This window comes from Mesoplodon mirus (genome assembly GCF_964341445.2).
Source record: "Mesoplodon mirus genome assembly, chromosome: 13".
NCBI classification, from domain to species: domain Eukaryota; kingdom Metazoa; phylum Chordata; class Mammalia; order Artiodactyla; family Ziphiidae; genus Mesoplodon; species Mesoplodon mirus.
Genome location: NC_138989.1, coordinates 28,960,078 through 28,976,573, shown reverse-complemented (window position 1 = coordinate 28,976,573; position 16,496 = coordinate 28,960,078). Strand labels below are relative to the sequence as shown.

Sequence of the window (16,496 nt, the reverse complement as noted above, 5' to 3'; positions counted from 1 at the left end):
TAATGGGCTGGGGCATTCAGGCATGACCAGAAACTTGTGAGTTATAAGAGTCTTTCCCCAGGTGCAAGTTAGAGGGGTGGTGAAATGTTTTCATTTTGGCCTTCCTTCTCCACCAACAATAGAGCAGGTTTTGGGGGGCAAGGGGCCTAGCGTGAGAAGTCAGGACAGAGTAAGTGTCTCCTGTGTCTAGTAGAAACTGGACAACCTGCCATGTCAGTGGTCACCTGTGGTTCCTCCCATGAGATAATGACTTTCTTCTTGGGAGGTCCCAGGTCCCATCAATCAACCACTGCCATGACTGGCAAGGGGGAATTTCCCCACTCCTTGGGAGCTGAGGGCATTCCCTTCTCCAGTGGCCCATCTTCTTACAGAGTGGGCATGGTGTCTTGGGTGGAGGCTAGAACCTGTTTTCTGGGCATTCCTTGAAACAGTGTTTGGGGCTCCCACAGTTAAAACAGGCTCCTTTACCTGGCAGGGGTCTTCTGGGAGTGCCTTTGGTGTGACCAGGAGGTGAGTTAGGTCCTGCCATGATGGCTGCCAGAAGCTTGGCTTGCTAATGGTCCCTTAAGTCACACTGTTCCTTCCTGTCCTTCTCACCCTGGTCTCTGCTGTTAAAGACACTGAAGACCATATCAATAAAAAGGTTGCAAGGGGTTTGGGGGCCCCATGGCAAGCTTTTGACAGATGTTGGGGGCTGACAAGCTAATGAAATGGGTTGCAAGTACAATGTGTCCCTCAAAAGTGTTTGGGTAGGGGCTTCCTACCCAAACTTCCCTGGTGGCGCAGTGGTTGAGAGTCCGCCTGCCAATGCAGGGGACACGGGTTCGTGCCCCGGTCTGGGAAGATTCCACATGCCGCGGAGCAGCTGGGCCTGTGAGCCATGGCCGCTGAGCCTGCGCGTCCGGAGCCTGTGCTTGCAAAGGGAGAGACCACAACAGTGACAGGCCTGCGTACCACAAAAAAAAAAAAGAAAAAAAAAAGTGTTTGGGTCAACAGTCATATACTTTTAGAGGGCATCTACCAGCCTGGCCTGAAATAGGGCTGGATTTTTGTCCTGACCTTGAGTGATCTCTTTAACCTTATCATAAATGACAGGTTTAGGGGCTTCCCTGGTGGCGCGGTGGTTGAGAGTCCGCCTGCCGATGCAGGGGACGCGGGTTCGTGCCCCGGTCTGGGGGGATCCCACATGCTGCGGAGCGGCTGGGCCCGTAAGCCATGGCCACTGAGCCTGCGCATCCGGAGCCTGTGCTCCGCAATGGGAGAGGCCACAGCAGTGACAGGCCCGCGTACTGCAAAAAAAAAAAAAAAAAAAAGACAGGTTTAATTATGTATAGTTTCATCCCTTCAGTGAGGCAAAGGATCATGTGGTCTCTTTTAGGGATACCAGTTTAGCCTGGCTGATACTCCCAATTGGGATCAATCAGTGGCACTGCCATCATGCCCACAGGATAATGATTGGATAGGGCAGCGTGTAATCCGTTAGCATATGCTTGAGCCTCTGCCCAAATGTAGGTCTTTTCCTCAGGGGTGCAGCAGTGGGAAATGGCAACATTCAGGTCCTTCTAAGTGAGGTCGAAGGAGAAATTTAGTCCCTGGAGTTCTTCAGTGAATCAGCTAGGGTCCTCCAAGGATGGGTGTAAGCAAGTGCAGCACTGGTTAAGGCTGGACAAAGAAAAGAGTGCAGGCTCAGTAGTTGTGGCGCACAGGCTTAGTTGCTCTGCAGCACGTGAGATCTTCCGGGACCAGGGCTCGAACCCGTGTACCCTGCAGGAGGATTCTTGACTACTGCACCACCAGGGAAGTCCGTGTATCATATTTTAGATTCTACATATAAGTGATATCATATTATTTATATATATATATGTATATATATCCCATCTTCTTTATCCATTCATCTGTCAATGGACATTTAGGTTTGTGTGTGTGTGTGTGATATGATACTATGTTTTTACTTTTATTTATTTTATTTTTAAAATAAAATTTAAAAAATATTTATTTAATTAAAAAATTACCTTTATTGGAGTATAACTGCTTTACAATGTTGTGTTAGTTGCTGCTGTACAACAAAGTGAATCAGCTCTATGTATACATATATCCCCATGTCCCCTCCCTCTTGAGCCTCCCTCCCGCCCTCCCTATCCCACCCCTCTAAGTGGTGACAAAGCACCGAGCTGATCTCCCTGTGCTATGCAGCAGCTTCCCACTAGCCATCCACTTTACATTTGGTTGTGTATATATGTCAGTGCTACTCTCTCACTTCGTCCCAGCTTCCGCCTCCCGCCCTGTAACCTCAAGTCTGTTCTCTACGTCTGTATCTTTATTCCTGCCCTGCCACTAGGTTCATCATTACTGTTTTTTCAGATTCCATATATGTGTGTTAGCATGCGATAGTTTTCTCTTTCTGACTTACTTCACTCAGTATGACAGACTCTAGGTCCATCCACCTCATTACAAATAACTCAATTTCATTCCTTTTTATGGCTGGGTAATATTCCATTGTATATATGTATATCTTCTTTATCCATTCATCTGTTGATGGACATTTAGGTTGGTTCCATGGCCTGGCTATTGTAAATAGAGCTGCAATGAACATTGCAGTATATGGTTTTTTCAGGGTATATGCCCAGTGGTGGGATTGCTGGGTCATATGGTAGTTCTATTTTTAGTTTTTTAAGGAACCTCCATACTGTTCTCCATAGTGACTGTATCAGTTTACTTTCCCACCAACAGTGCAGGAGGGTTCCCTTTTCTCCACACCCTCTCCAGCATTTATTGTTTGTAGATTTTTTGATGATGGCCATTCTGACCGATGTGACGTGATACCTCATTGTGGTTTTGATTTGCATTTCTCTATGTTTCCATGACTTGACTATTGTAAATAGCGCTGCTATGAACATAGGGGCGCATGTATCTTTAATTTTAATTTAATTTTTTTTTTTGGCTGTGCCATGCGGCATGCAGGATCTTAGTTCCCCAACCAGGGATTGAACCTGTGCCCCTGCAATGGAAGTGCTGATTCTTAACCACTGGACCACCAGAGAAGTCCCTGCATGTGTCTTTTAGAATTATAGTTTTGAATGAGTATATGCCCTGGAGTGGGATTGCTGGATCATATGGCAACTCTACTTTTAGTTTTTTTGAGGAACCTCCCTACTGTTTTCCACAGTGGCTGCACCAATTTACGTTACCACCAGTAGTGTAAGAGAGTCCCCTTTTCCTCCCACCCTCTCCAGCATTTATTGTTTGTAGACCTTTTTTCTTTTTTTAAATAAATTTATTTTTATTTTTTGGCTGTGCCTTTGTTGCTGCGCGCAGGCTTTCTCTAATTGTGGCGAGCAGGGGCTACTCTTTGTTGCGGTGCGCGGGCTTCTCATTGTGGTGGCTTCTCTTGTTGCAGAGCACGGGCTCTAGGCACACAGGCTTCAGTAGTTGTGGCACACGGGCTCACTAGTTGTGGCTCGTGGGCTCTAGAGTTCAGGCTCAGTAGTTGTGGCTCATGGGCTTAGTTGCTGCGTGGCATGTGGGATCTTCCCAGACCAGGGCTTGAACCTGTGTCCCCTGCACTGGCAGGTGGATTCTTAACCACTGAGGCACCAGGGAAGCCCTGTTTGTAGCCTTTTTTTTTTTTTTTTTTGCAGTACATGGGCCTCTCACTGCTGTGGCCTCTCCTGCTGTGGAGCACAGGCTCCGCAGCATGTGGGATCTTCCCGGACCGGGGCACGAACCCATGTCCCCTGCATCGGCAGGTGGACTCTCAACCACTGCGACACCAGGGAAGCCCAAGACTTTTTAATGATGGCCATTCTGACTGGTGTGAGGTGGTACCTCATTATGGTTTTGATTTGCATTTCTCTAATAATTAGTGATGTTGAGCATCTTTTCATGTGCCTATTGGCTGTCTGTATGTCTTCTTTGCAGAAATGTCTATTTAGGTCTTCTGCCCTTTTATCGATTGAGTTGTTTGTTTTTTTATTGTTGTTGAATTGTATGAGCTGTTTGTATGTTTTAGAAATCAATCCTTTGTCGGTTGCATCGTTTGCAAATATTTTCTCCCATTTTGTAGGTTGTCTTTTCATTTTGTTTATGGTTTCCTTTGCTGTACAGAAGCTTGTAAGGTTGATTAGGTCCCATTTGTTTATTTTTGTTTTTATTTCTGTTGTCTTGGGAGACTTACCTAAGAAAATATTGGTACAATTTATGTCAGAGAATGTTTTGCCTATGATCTTTTCTAGGAGTTTCATGGTGTCATATCTTATGTTTAAGTCTTTAAGCCATTTTGAGTTTATTTTTGTCCATGGTGTGAGGGTGTGTTCTAACTTCATTGATTTATATGCAGCTGTCCAACTTTCCCAACACCACTTGCTGAAGAGACTGTCTTTTTCCCCTTTTTATATTCTTGCCTCCTTTTTTGAATATTAATTGATTGTAGGTGTGTGGGTTTATTTCTGGGCTCTCTGTTCTGTTCCATTGATCCATGTATCTGTTTTTGTGCCAGTACCACTCTATTTCGATTACTGTAGCTTTGTAGTATTTTCTGAAGTCTGGGAAGGTTATGCCTCCTGCTTTGTTCTTTTTCTTCAGGATTGCTTTAGCAATTCAGGGTCTTTTATGGTCCCATATAAATTTTAGGATCATTTGTTCTAGTTCTGTGAAAAATGTCATGGGTGATTTCATAGGGATCACATTAAATCTGTAGATTGCCCCCAACATTCATATTTGAAACCCTAACTTCCAATGTGACTGTATTTGGAGATAATGCAATATCCCTTATGAATATACATGCAAAAATCCTCAACAAAATACTAGCAAACCAAAGCCAACATCATATTTGAAGGGTTATACACCATGACCAAGTGGGATTTACCTCAGAATGTCAGGTTGGTTCAACATAATAAAATCAATGAATGTAATACATCACGTTAATAGAATGATTTTTTTAAAATCACATGATCACTCCCACAGTATGGCCGGCGACATTAGCTAGCGCTCACTCTACTCTCTCTAACAGGGAAACAGTGGACTACAAGAGACGGAGCTGTATCTGCCTCTATTTCCAGCAGACTTATGTTCAACTTTCACTCACACACACACACAAAAATAAAGCCGGGAAAATTTTATTAACCCCTTTAAAAAAACGTTAATATAAAATTACAGCAAAAAAGGAACCTGAACTTTAGTAACACAGCTGGAACAATCCGCAGCGGCGGCGGCAGTGGCGGGAGAAGAGGCTTAATTTAGTTGATTTTCTGTGGTTGTTGGTTGTTTGCTAGTCTCACGGTGATGGAAGCTGCACATTTTTTCGAAGGGACAGAGAAGCTGCTGGAGGTTTGGTTCTCCAAGCAGCAACCCGACGCAAACCAAGGATCTGGGGATCTTCGCACCATCCCAAGATCCGAGTGGGACATACTTTTGAAGGATGTGCAATGTTCAATCATAAGTGTGACAAAAACTGACAAGCAGGAAGCTTATGTACTCAGTGAGATTAGCATGTTCGTCTCCAAGAGACATTTCATTTTGAAGACATGTTGTACCACCCTCTTGCTGAAAGCACTGGTTCCCCTGTTGAAACTTGCTAGGGATTACAGTGGGTTTGACTCAGTTCAAAGCTTCTTTTATTCTTGTAAGAATTTCATGAAGCCTTCTCACCAAGGGTACCCACACTGGAATTTCCAGGAAGAAATAGAGTTTCTTAATGCAATTTTCCCAAATGGAGCGACATATTATATGGGACGCATGAATTCTGATTGTTGGTACTTTTGTACTTTGGATTTCCCAGAGAGTCGGGTAATCAATCAGCCAGATCAAACCCTGGAAATTCTGATGAGTGAGCTTGACCCAGCAGTTATGGAACAGTTCTACATGAAAGGTGGTATTACTGCAAAGGATGTTACTCGTGAGAGGAATTCATGACCTGATACCAGGTTCTGTCATTGATGCCACACTGTTCAATCCTTGTGGGTATTCAATGAATGGAATGGAATCGGATGGAACTTATTGGGCTATTCACATCACTCAGAACCAGAATTTTCTTATGTTAGCTCTGAAACAAACTTAAGTCAGACCTCCTATGATGACCTGATCAGGAAAGTTGTGGAAGTCTTCAAGCCAGGAAAATTTGTGACCACCCTGTTTGTAAATCAGAGTTCTAAATGTTGCACAGTGCTTTCTTCGCCCCAGAATATTGAAGGTTTTAAACGTCTTGATTGCCAGAGCACTATGTTCAATGATTACAATTTTGTTTTTACCAGTTTTGCTAAGAAGCAGCAACAACAGCAGAGTTGATTAAGAAAAATGAAGAAAAGGGCCTCCCTGGTGGCGCAGTGGTTGAGAGTCCGCCTGCCGATGCAGGGGATACGGGTTCGTGCCCCGGTCTGGGAGGATCCCATATGCCGCGGAGCGGCTGGGCCCGTGAGCCATGGCCGCTGGGCCTGCGCATCCGGAGCCTGTGCTCCGCAACGGGAGAGGCCACAACAGTGAGAGGCCCGCATACCGCAAAAAGAAAAAAAAAAAAAAAAAAGAAAAATGAAGAAAAAACTCAAAAAGAGAACACACACAGAAGAAGGTGGTGGCTGCTTTTTAGATATTGATACCAAGGGCCCTGCTTTCCATAACCACCACCTTGTAGTGGCAGAAAACCCTAGATGTAATGATAGTGTAATCATTTTGAATTGTATGCATTATTATATCAAGGAGTTAGATATCTTGCATGAATGCTCTCTTCTGTGTTTAGGTATACTATGCCACTCTTGCTGTGAAATTGAAGTGCATGTAGAAAAAAACTTTTACTATATGAAACTTTACAACACTTGTGAAAACAACTCAGTTTGCTTTATGCACAGTGTAATTTTTCTCCAGGTATCATTCAAAATTCCCCACAGACAAGGCTTTTGTCCTCATTAGGTGTTGGCCTCAGCCTAGCCATCTGGGACTGTTCTATTAAATTGCTACCAGGATTTTGCATCCAGTTACCTCCACTTTCTAGAACATATTCTCTACTAATGTTATTGAAACCAGTTTCTACTTCATACAGGTGTTTTTGCAGCACCAATCAAAGTTCTTCTTCCACAAGTCAAGTCCTCTACGAAAATGACTGCAGTTATCCACTTTGTGTATTACTATCTCACTGCTTCCTATACTTGTGTGACTTTGATTCATTCCTCACCATGGTGTCTCCCTCCCAACCACACCCCCTCCATAAAGCAATACACTGTTACACTGTGGGTTTACACTAACCTTATACCCCAGAGGGGGAACGGGGGGATGGACCCTGGGCTTAATTTTCTTTTAAGGTCAAGGGAGTTTGGCATTTTTCGTTACCATGAGCTCTTTGGAATACGCTGGTGTTGATTAGCAAAGAAGGTGTAGATTGATACTAGGGAATATTGGCAGAACTGTATGGAAACTGTATGCCATTCTGTGCCCTCATTAAATGAGATTAGCTTCTCATGGGTACCATGTCTTTATTAACTTGCTAAGTAGTAGTATAAAAAAATTATAACTAAATTTGTTAGCAAGGAGATTTAAGATAAAGGTTGTGTTGGATTCAACAAGTCAAGTCAGCTCAGGTGATTCACCTCAACTTTTACTTTCATAGCCATTTCCACTAATTTCTATTAATGATATGCCATAAGCTTTGGTTCAAAGCAGAGTTGATGTCTTTGCCATCTTGTGACTTAAAAAGTTATGTGACTTTGTGATGCATGTGATAGTGTTCTGACGGTTCCTCTTACTGGTACTTCTTTCACCATGGAGTAGCATCAAGTGATGAATGAGGACTGTTCAGGTTATTCAGACATACTACACAGTGAAGCAGAGTGCTATCCATAAAACATAACATACAAAATTCCAAAATTGTCAATGGGAAATGACTAGAAATACAGGCTTAAAAGAGTTGTCATCTTTTAGCTGTATTTGCTAATACGGACATTTATTTAAGCAGCTGAGAAAAGAGCAAAGTTGACTCAATTTTGTATTTCTTCTTGTCCTCAAACAATTTTTGATTCTTTCTGGATTGATGCAGTGATGTTTTTGTTCCTTCCGTATTTATAAATGAAACACTTTTTTTTTTTAGTGTTTCTAAACATAAATTCTACTTGGTTTGAAATCAAGTGGTTGGAACACTTTCGACTTTTAAACATGTTGTTGATTCAGAGCTTCATTGAAGAAGCTTTCAATCAATGGATCAGTCCGATTCTGTAATTAGCACACAGTACCTAATGTTTTGGTGCTATTATGAGGACCAGTGCTCAAAGTGGATTTTGTTCTTGAAGAGTGTCCCAGTAGATTTGATGAACATTTATTGGCTTGAGGTCTGATTCCCGCTCCCCACCCCCGCCCCGGCCCAGTAGATTTAAGATTTCCATTTAATGTTGAGAAACTGTACAGATTTGTATGGAACAAAGCCTAGAAAAATGAAAACTATAGATTGAATAGTAATCTAAATTAATCCTAGTGTGTATGATAGAGGAGGGAAAATTTTGGTGCCATAATTTCTCTCTTCATGGTGTTGGACTTAAATCAGTTGAAATGTATTTCTGTACCACAGTTTAAGCTTCAATAAAGGTTTGCTTAATTCGTTGTCTAGTGACATTCAGAAAGTTTTCTGTTGATTTTTTTTTTTTTTTTTTTTTTTTCAGTACGCGGGCCTCTCACTGCTGTGGCCTCTCCCGTTGCAGAGCACAGGCTCCGGATGTGCAGGCTCAGCGGCCATGGCTTATGGGCCCAGCCGCTCTGCGGCATGTGGGATCTTCCCAGACCGGGGCACGAACCCGTGTCCCCTGCATTGGCAGGTGGACTCTCAACCACTGCGCCACCAGGGAAGCCCTGTTGATGTATTTTTTTAAATAGTATACGTGACCAAATACTAGACATCTAAAGTTTTTATAATTAATTGAGTAAATCAATATTTAATGATCATTTTTTAAGATTTATGGGAGTTGTCATAAAGATAAGATCTCTAAGCTCCTGGGAGAACAGATTTAAACATTTTTTTGTTAGTGGCTTCATACCTGAAGCTCAAAGGGAATCATCCGGGCTATATACCAGGATATCAAAGAGTAGAGAGGGCGTAAGTAGTAAGAATAAGAATGCTAGAGTTTGGAGCTAGAAAAGTGAAAAGTTTGAAGGTGGAATAGTCTAATATTTATTATGAAATAGGCTGTTGATAGTGGGGTGGGGGCAGAGTCTAACTCATGGTTATTTCTATTAACTAGAACAGAGATATAAGCTTTTGATCATTGTGCCATGCAGGTACATATCTCATCATCTGAGTTAAAAAGGGTTGATCGTAGAAAAGCAGGTTGTTACATATGTGTGCCATACCTACAGCACCAGATTCTTTTACATGAACAGGTAACTGAGTTTGGCAGACACTTGGTGTTAATCAGATTCAGGGACATAATCTGAAAAATATGGTAAATGTAATATCACACTATGAAAGATAAAAGGCTTTTATTGTCCTAGCCAGATAACTCACCATTTCCTGGCTACCCACCTTCAAACTTGACATTCTCATCTACCCTTTTTGTCATAATGGAAGAAGTATTGGTCCTTTGGATTCTATCCACCCATTCCTACCTTCAGAGACTTTCTGAGTTCACTGCAAGCATGTCCACTGTTGATCACCATCCGTTTGTTTTACTTTTCTAGTTTCTTCCCACTTATGTTTGCTCCTTAGGGGCTACTTTATTAGTCCTTTACAAGATGACAAGTGTCAATTCTTATCCCAAACTGAACCCTCTTCAGACTACTTCTTTCAATCTAGCATTTTCCTGAGTTGTTCAAACCAGAAACCTAGGATGAAATTGAGGCAGGGTCGTAGAGATACCTGTTATGTGACTAAGATTGGAAGAAAGCCATTGGCAGTGTCAAGAGATGTCCAATATGCTGTTGGGTATGTGAGCTAGGAGCCCATAAAAATACGTCGAGATTTGTAATTAAACATCTTAATTGGATGTATATTAAAAAAAATTGTACCTTGAACCTTCACACCCTGGCTTCGATAGTCCTCTGTTCTGCTTTGGTACATTCATCTGTCCACTATACACACCTCTTATTAGGTAAGATTTATAAAATTGAAATACACAAATCTTAACTACAATTTTGAAAATGGATATTTTTAGCCCACAGCCATATCAGGACAGAGGAAGGTTCCCTTATACCCGTACCTAAGCAACAAAGCACTACCCCTACTTTGGTTGGTAGTTTAACTACTATCCATATTTTTCAGCATAGACTAGGGTTTCCCTCCCCCCCCACCTCTGAAACTAAATTGAATCACTAATGCTTTCATTAGTATAAGGTTTTGAGAGGTTGAACCATGTATTTATTTTTATTGCTGAGTAGTATTCCATTGTATGAATGTACCACAATTTGTTTAGCTATTCTCCTGTTAATGAACATTTTATTTCCAATTTTGGGAAAATATGAATAAAGCTGCTATGAACATTTGCATATAAAAACAAAACAAAACAAAAAATCACATGATCATCTCAATTGATACAGAAAAGGCATTTGACAAAATTCAACACCATTTCATTAGAGAAAACACTTGGAATACTAGGGAAGTTAACCTTCTCAACATAATAAAGGGTACTTGTGAAAAACCCACAGCTAACTTCTTACTCAATGGTGAAAGACTGAAATCTTTCCCTCTAAGATCACGAACAAGACAAGGATGCCCACTTTCACCGCTACTATTTTTTTCCTTATAAATTTATTTATTTATTTATTTATGGCTGCATTGGGTCTTTGTGCGGCTTTTCTCTAGTTGCAGTGAGCAGGGGCTACTCTTCGTTGAGGTGCATGGGCTTCTCGTTGCGGAGCATGGGCTCTAGGCGCACGGGCTTCGGTAGTTGTGGCACGCGGGCTCAGTAGTGTGGCTTGTGGGCTCTAGAGCGCAGGTTCAGTAGTTGTGGTACATGGGCTTAGTTGCTCCATGGCATGTAGGATCTTCTCGGACCAGGGCTTGAACCCGTGTCTCCTGCATTGGCAGGCGGATTCTTAACCACTGTGCCCCCAGGGAAGCCCTCACCACTACTATTTAACATTGTACTGGAAGTTCTAGCCAGATCAATTAGACAAGAAAAAGAAATATTAGGCATCCATATTGGAAAGGAAGAAGTAAAACTATCTGTATACACACATGACATGATCCTAATTATAGAAAATCATAAACAATCCATTAAAAGTTACTAGAACTAATAAATGAATTCAGCAAAGTTGACGATACAAAATAGGGAGTGAAAGTCAATCTCTCATTCTCACTGCTTAAAGGTAATTTTCTTAGAGTTTTTTTTAGTGTGTTGTGTATGTGTCCATACAGTTTACATGTATTTACAAGCATATAAAGTATATTTTCATGTGAATGAAATTGTAGTTTATACACTTTGCTTTTCTGATTAACATATACTTTTGTATGTTAATAGCATATACTTCCACCCATTTCTTTAATAAGCTTTCTGGTATTCTATGGGAAAAGTATAACAGTTTCTAACCAAGGGTCAGTTAGACTGCTTCCAATTTATTTGTATCTCAGATGCTACAATGAACATTTTTATTGATGCATATATATACACACACACACACACACACACACACACGTGCCAATATATATTCAGTGGATGATATCCCAGCAGAGAAATTGCTTGGTAAACATTATTACAAAAAATAAATAAGTTACATGTGTTTGGGGGCTAGGACCCTGAGACTGCTCACGCGAAGCTGTGCTGCACAATTTGTCCACCAGGTGGCAGGAGAGGTCTATTAATCTATTAGTCTATTAAGGACAACTGCGCATTGTGCATTCAGAAAACTTACAGGTATCACAGGCTGGTCTGGATTTTTTTTTCCTCCTAAATGATATTACTGTTGTTCATCTATAACAATGCTAATTATTTTCTATAAAGTGAAATTGATGTGATATTTTCCGTCTGTGGTCATGACTTGTGCTGCTGTTCCCGGTAATGTGCCTCAAGTAAAGGAATCTAAAGACACAATATTAATACCTCCTACATGACAACGAATAAGAGAATGAATTACAACATCAAACCCTAACAATGCAAGTTTCATGAATGACAATAGCAGAACATTTAGAATATTCCTAGTTACCACTTTACTTGGTAGTGATCAAACATTTTTCTAAAACTGTTGGTCACAGTAGTACAAAAATCATAAAGTTCCTAGATTTTTCCTAGTTGTATCTTCTCGAGAGAAAACTGATGATTGTTTTGGACACCAGACCCCTTGGTCATAAGCCATCTTTGCAATGCCAGAGGCATAATGGGAATTGGATAGAATTAAAGTGCCTAGAAACAGAAATAAGGAGCAAAAATTAGACTACCTATTGTAGAGACTTACTTCAGGAATTGTATTTAAGGGTTGGGAAGAGGAATTAATTACATAGAAGCATATACCATAGAAAGTAAAAGGTCACAGAGATATACTGTTTTAGTAAAACATGAGAATATCTTGGCTGTGTTGAGGTTCAGGATAGTTCTGACTCTGGTTAGAGAACTGTCTCTGGATAACAATAATATTCCTACATAGGATCTTGGAAGATCTAGATGCTGATGGTGCCGGCTGGAATCCTGCCCTCCTGCCCTCTTGTTCTAACTGCATGGAGGGTTGAGGAATCCCTGTAAGTCAGATCTTCATGATCATTGTATTTCAGGATCAATTAAACATCAGAGCCTAATGAAGAATATCCATGACAGTGGGAAAGGAACGGCTCCAAAAGTTCTTCAAAACTCCTTACCTGCTGGAAGATTGATTTTCTCTCTAAATTAAAAAGCTATTCTGGTACAGCACTTTTCAAACTTATTTTTTTTAGCAGCAGACTCTTGTAAAAGTGAAATTTTGACACCGAATCTCGATACATAAACTGTGAATAGATTAACAAAAAAGACTAGGACCACCGGTTGAAAAGCCTCTCAATTTACCCCACAGGTGACCCACAAAGGCACTAGGGTTTCCTAAACTCGACCAGGTGGCTCTGCAGTGGTGACAACAGATGGAGCCCCACCCACCCTGGCCAAACTGCTCCCAGGTTCATGACGCCCTTGGAGTCATCCTTGACTCACTGAACAAGCACTTATCTGGAGCTCACTGTTTGCCAGGTACCGGGACTGAGCGTGGGCACAGAGAAATGAACCAGGCCTGGTCCCATCCCAGAGCTCAGTCTAGTGCAGGACGCCTTTCCAAACTCCAGAGCGCTGTGATTGCCTTGGCTGCTCATTAACAATGCCTGTTCCTGGGCCTCACCTCAGAGATAACAATTCAAAAGCTAAGAGAGAGGTTGAGCCTAGACACCTGCTTCCTTAATAAGCATAATCTGGTGGGAGAGACAGAAACACAAACTGGTGCAGTAAGTTTAAAACAATGTGCCGAGAGTAACGATGGAGGTATCGGGAGCAGCCGCAGGAGGGTGAGGGGGCCGAGGACCACCCCAGGGCACGGCCAAACAGAGCTCTGGAGGGTGTGTGGCAGGGTCATGGGACACCGCTCTGAGGGGCCAGCTAGGGAGCTGTGCAGGAACCCGGAGAGGGTGGTGCTGGATGGAGCCAGGTCAGGAGTCAGCAGGGATGGTGACAGCAATACTAACCACAGTCATGTACTCTGTCCTCATTAATTCCTACAAGTCCCAAAGGACTTTGTTTTTTTTTACTAGTAGCATTCCCATGTCAAGGATGATGATACTGACATTTGGAGAGGTTAGCAATTTGCAGAATGGGAGCCAGGACTGGAACCCAGGTTTGTTCCTCTTCAAACCCATGCCTTCAGCTACAACTATTAAATCGTATTGGCTCTTAAAGAATGCGGAAGAAGTAAGGGATTAAAACAATCTAGAAGAGGTAAATCCCAAAGGACTCGATGATTGTTTGGATGTAGGGGTCCGAGTCTAGCTTGGGGCGCCTGGGTGTTGCCAGGGACCTGGGCAGTGAATCCTAGGAGAGGAGTCTGTTTAAGGTGGGAGATGCGTGGCCATGATGCGTTTGAAGTAGGACCTAGAGAACACCCCGTGGGCAACTGGACAGATGGGTAGGAATGAGATGGGGAGGCAGGCTGGGGACTTAGTGGAAACCAGGACACTCAGTGAATCACTCAGGGAGCAGGTGTAGAGGGGGAAGAACAGAGAGGGAAGAGGCGAGTGTCCTGGGAAGGACCAGTACAGAGGATGCAGAGGGAACAGAGGTCCCAGGAGAGAAAGCCCAGTACTTCTCGTGCAGCACAGAGGCCCGGGGCAGGGGGACAGAACAGCACCCGTTGGACTGGAAGTGCGATGGTTACTGATGACTAACGAGAGGTTTCGGGAGCCTGTTCCAGCCTGCGGTGGAATACATAGCAGTAAAGGAGCGGGAAGAGCAGGTGCGGACTCTTGCTTTGAAAGGTTTGGATGTGAAGTGGGGCACAGCTCCCAAGATGCTGTGTGGTGGGGCCAGGGGTCTCCATTTCTAACAGGCTCCCGGCAGCTCTGCTGCTCCTGGACCAGATTTGGTGGAACAGAGTGAGTGAAATGGTGGTCTTTGTCCAAAAATGGAGGTAGCAGTATAGGACTTGAAGCCGGGTGTGACGTTCATCTGTGTTCAACAGTCATTGATTTATTGTGTGCCTATTCGGTTTCTGACTCTGGAAGTAACAAGGATAATGCTAACCTAGTTCCTGATGGTCATAACACGTAGTGGTAAGTCTCAGATGCAAGTACGTACAAGTAGTGATGGAACCACAGAGGTGCTGACACCTGAGCCAGGCTTGGCCACTGGGACCCAACAGCTGTGTGTGAGATGGCTTTGAAGGTGAGGCGGGTGCAGGTCACAGTGAGCCTGAAGGCCACCCTCACTGCACTCCTGCCCTCGGGCCCCAGCTCCACCACTAAGTAGTGTCTCTACAGAGATGTTTCCTGGTTAGGGTCTTGGTTTCCCCACAAACTCTCACTGCAGTGTCTCCTGACTGTCACCATCGGCCCAATTTCTTCAGCCTCATGCTCAATCATGTTTGTGGAAAATGCTGATTGTAAATGATGATGCTTTTTTTTTTAACTTTTTTTTCAGTGGTTTGAGAGATGGCAATTTATTTATTTGTTTGTTTGTTTATTTATTTTTGGCTGCATTGGGTCTTCATTGCTGCGCGCGGGCTTTCCTCTACTTGCGGTGAGCGGGGGCTACTCTTCGTTGCAGTGCACGGGCTTCTCATTGCGGTGGCTTCTCTTGTTGCGCAGCATGGGCCATAGGCACGAGGGCTTCAGTAGTTGTGCCACGCAGGCTCAGTAGTTGTGGCTCACAGGCTCTAGAGCGCAGGCTTAGTAGTTGTGGCGCACGGGCTTAGTTGCTCCACAGTATGTGGGATCTTCCCGGACCAGGGCTCAAACCTGTGCCCCCTGCATTGGCAGGCAGATTCTTAACCACTGTGACACCAGGGAAGTCCAGTGATGATGCTTTTTAAAGCCAGAATGACAGCACTGAGCTCAGAGCCCAGCACAGGGCGTGTTCCATAGCTGGCCACAACGGCCAGTCACTGCAGCATGGCTGTGGGGGACTCATCTCAGCTCTGCCCTCAGAATGTGATCACTTGGCGCACTTTTACACCTCCTCAAACCCCAGTCTGCTTGCTAATAAAATGGGCAGCAGCGCTGACATGGGAAGATCGCCGTGAGGTTAGAGCGCATGTGGCAAAGGTGGAGTGTGTGGAGCATGGAGATGGTGGGACCAGGGTCCTAGCCCAGGTCTTTGGGCTGCTTCTGCTCTGTCCCCACTTCACTGACTCATCACACAGGTAGGCTCGGGATGACTGCTCACTGTGGGTGTTGCGCTGGGTACTGCCCTTACACCCCAGCTCTTTCTGCAGAGGGTCACCCTCTTCTCAAACTAGCATCTCGCTTCTCTGCATTTGAACTGTATTTGTGGAAGCGCAGGGTAAATACAAATCTACAGTAAAAATGATTTTTCCCGAGTGCAAAAGGGAAAGGGTCTCTCCTTTATCCTTTCTTAGAGCATCTACTCTAAAACACTTCTAAGTTGTCTTTTTGAGATCTATGTAAATGTTTTTATTTATTTTTAGTTAAAAAATTTTTTTGGCTGCTTTGGATCCTCGCTGCTCGCGGGCTTTCTCTAGTTGCGACGAGCAGGGGCTGCTCTTCGTTGCGCTGCCTGTGCTTCTCATTGCAGTGGCTTCTCTTGTTGCGGAACATGGGCTCTAGGCACGCAGCCTTCAGTAGTTGCGGCACGCGGGCTCAGTAGTTGCAACAGGCGGGCCCTAGAGCGTGCGGGCTTCAGTAGTTGTGGCTTGCAGGCTCTAGAGTGCAGGATCAGTAGTTGTGGCGCACGGGCTTAATTGCTCTGCGGCATGTGGGATCTTCCTGGGCCAGGGCTCGAACCCATATCCCCTGAGTTGGCAGGCGGATTCTTAATCACTGCGCCACCAGCAAAGTCCTATGTAAATGTTTTTAAAGGCTAAGTAGGCCTTCGGCCAGCTGAACAACCCAGGAATGGAATGTTTTTTCT

General features: G+C 43.5%; 1 protein-coding gene and 1 pseudogene across 2 annotated transcripts in view; both read left to right on the top strand.

The window, feature by feature from the left end:
• PRELID3A (PRELI domain containing 3A) overlaps positions 1–16,496 on the top strand; it is a 100,576-nt gene that overhangs the window by 7,698 nt on the left and 76,382 nt on the right. The gene's annotated exons all lie outside the window — the stretch shown is intronic.
• LOC309814768 (S-adenosylmethionine decarboxylase proenzyme-like) lies at positions 5,100–6,484 on the top strand (annotated as a pseudogene). Its single transcript has one exon. The product of its transcript is annotated as an S-adenosylmethionine decarboxylase proenzyme-like (transcript).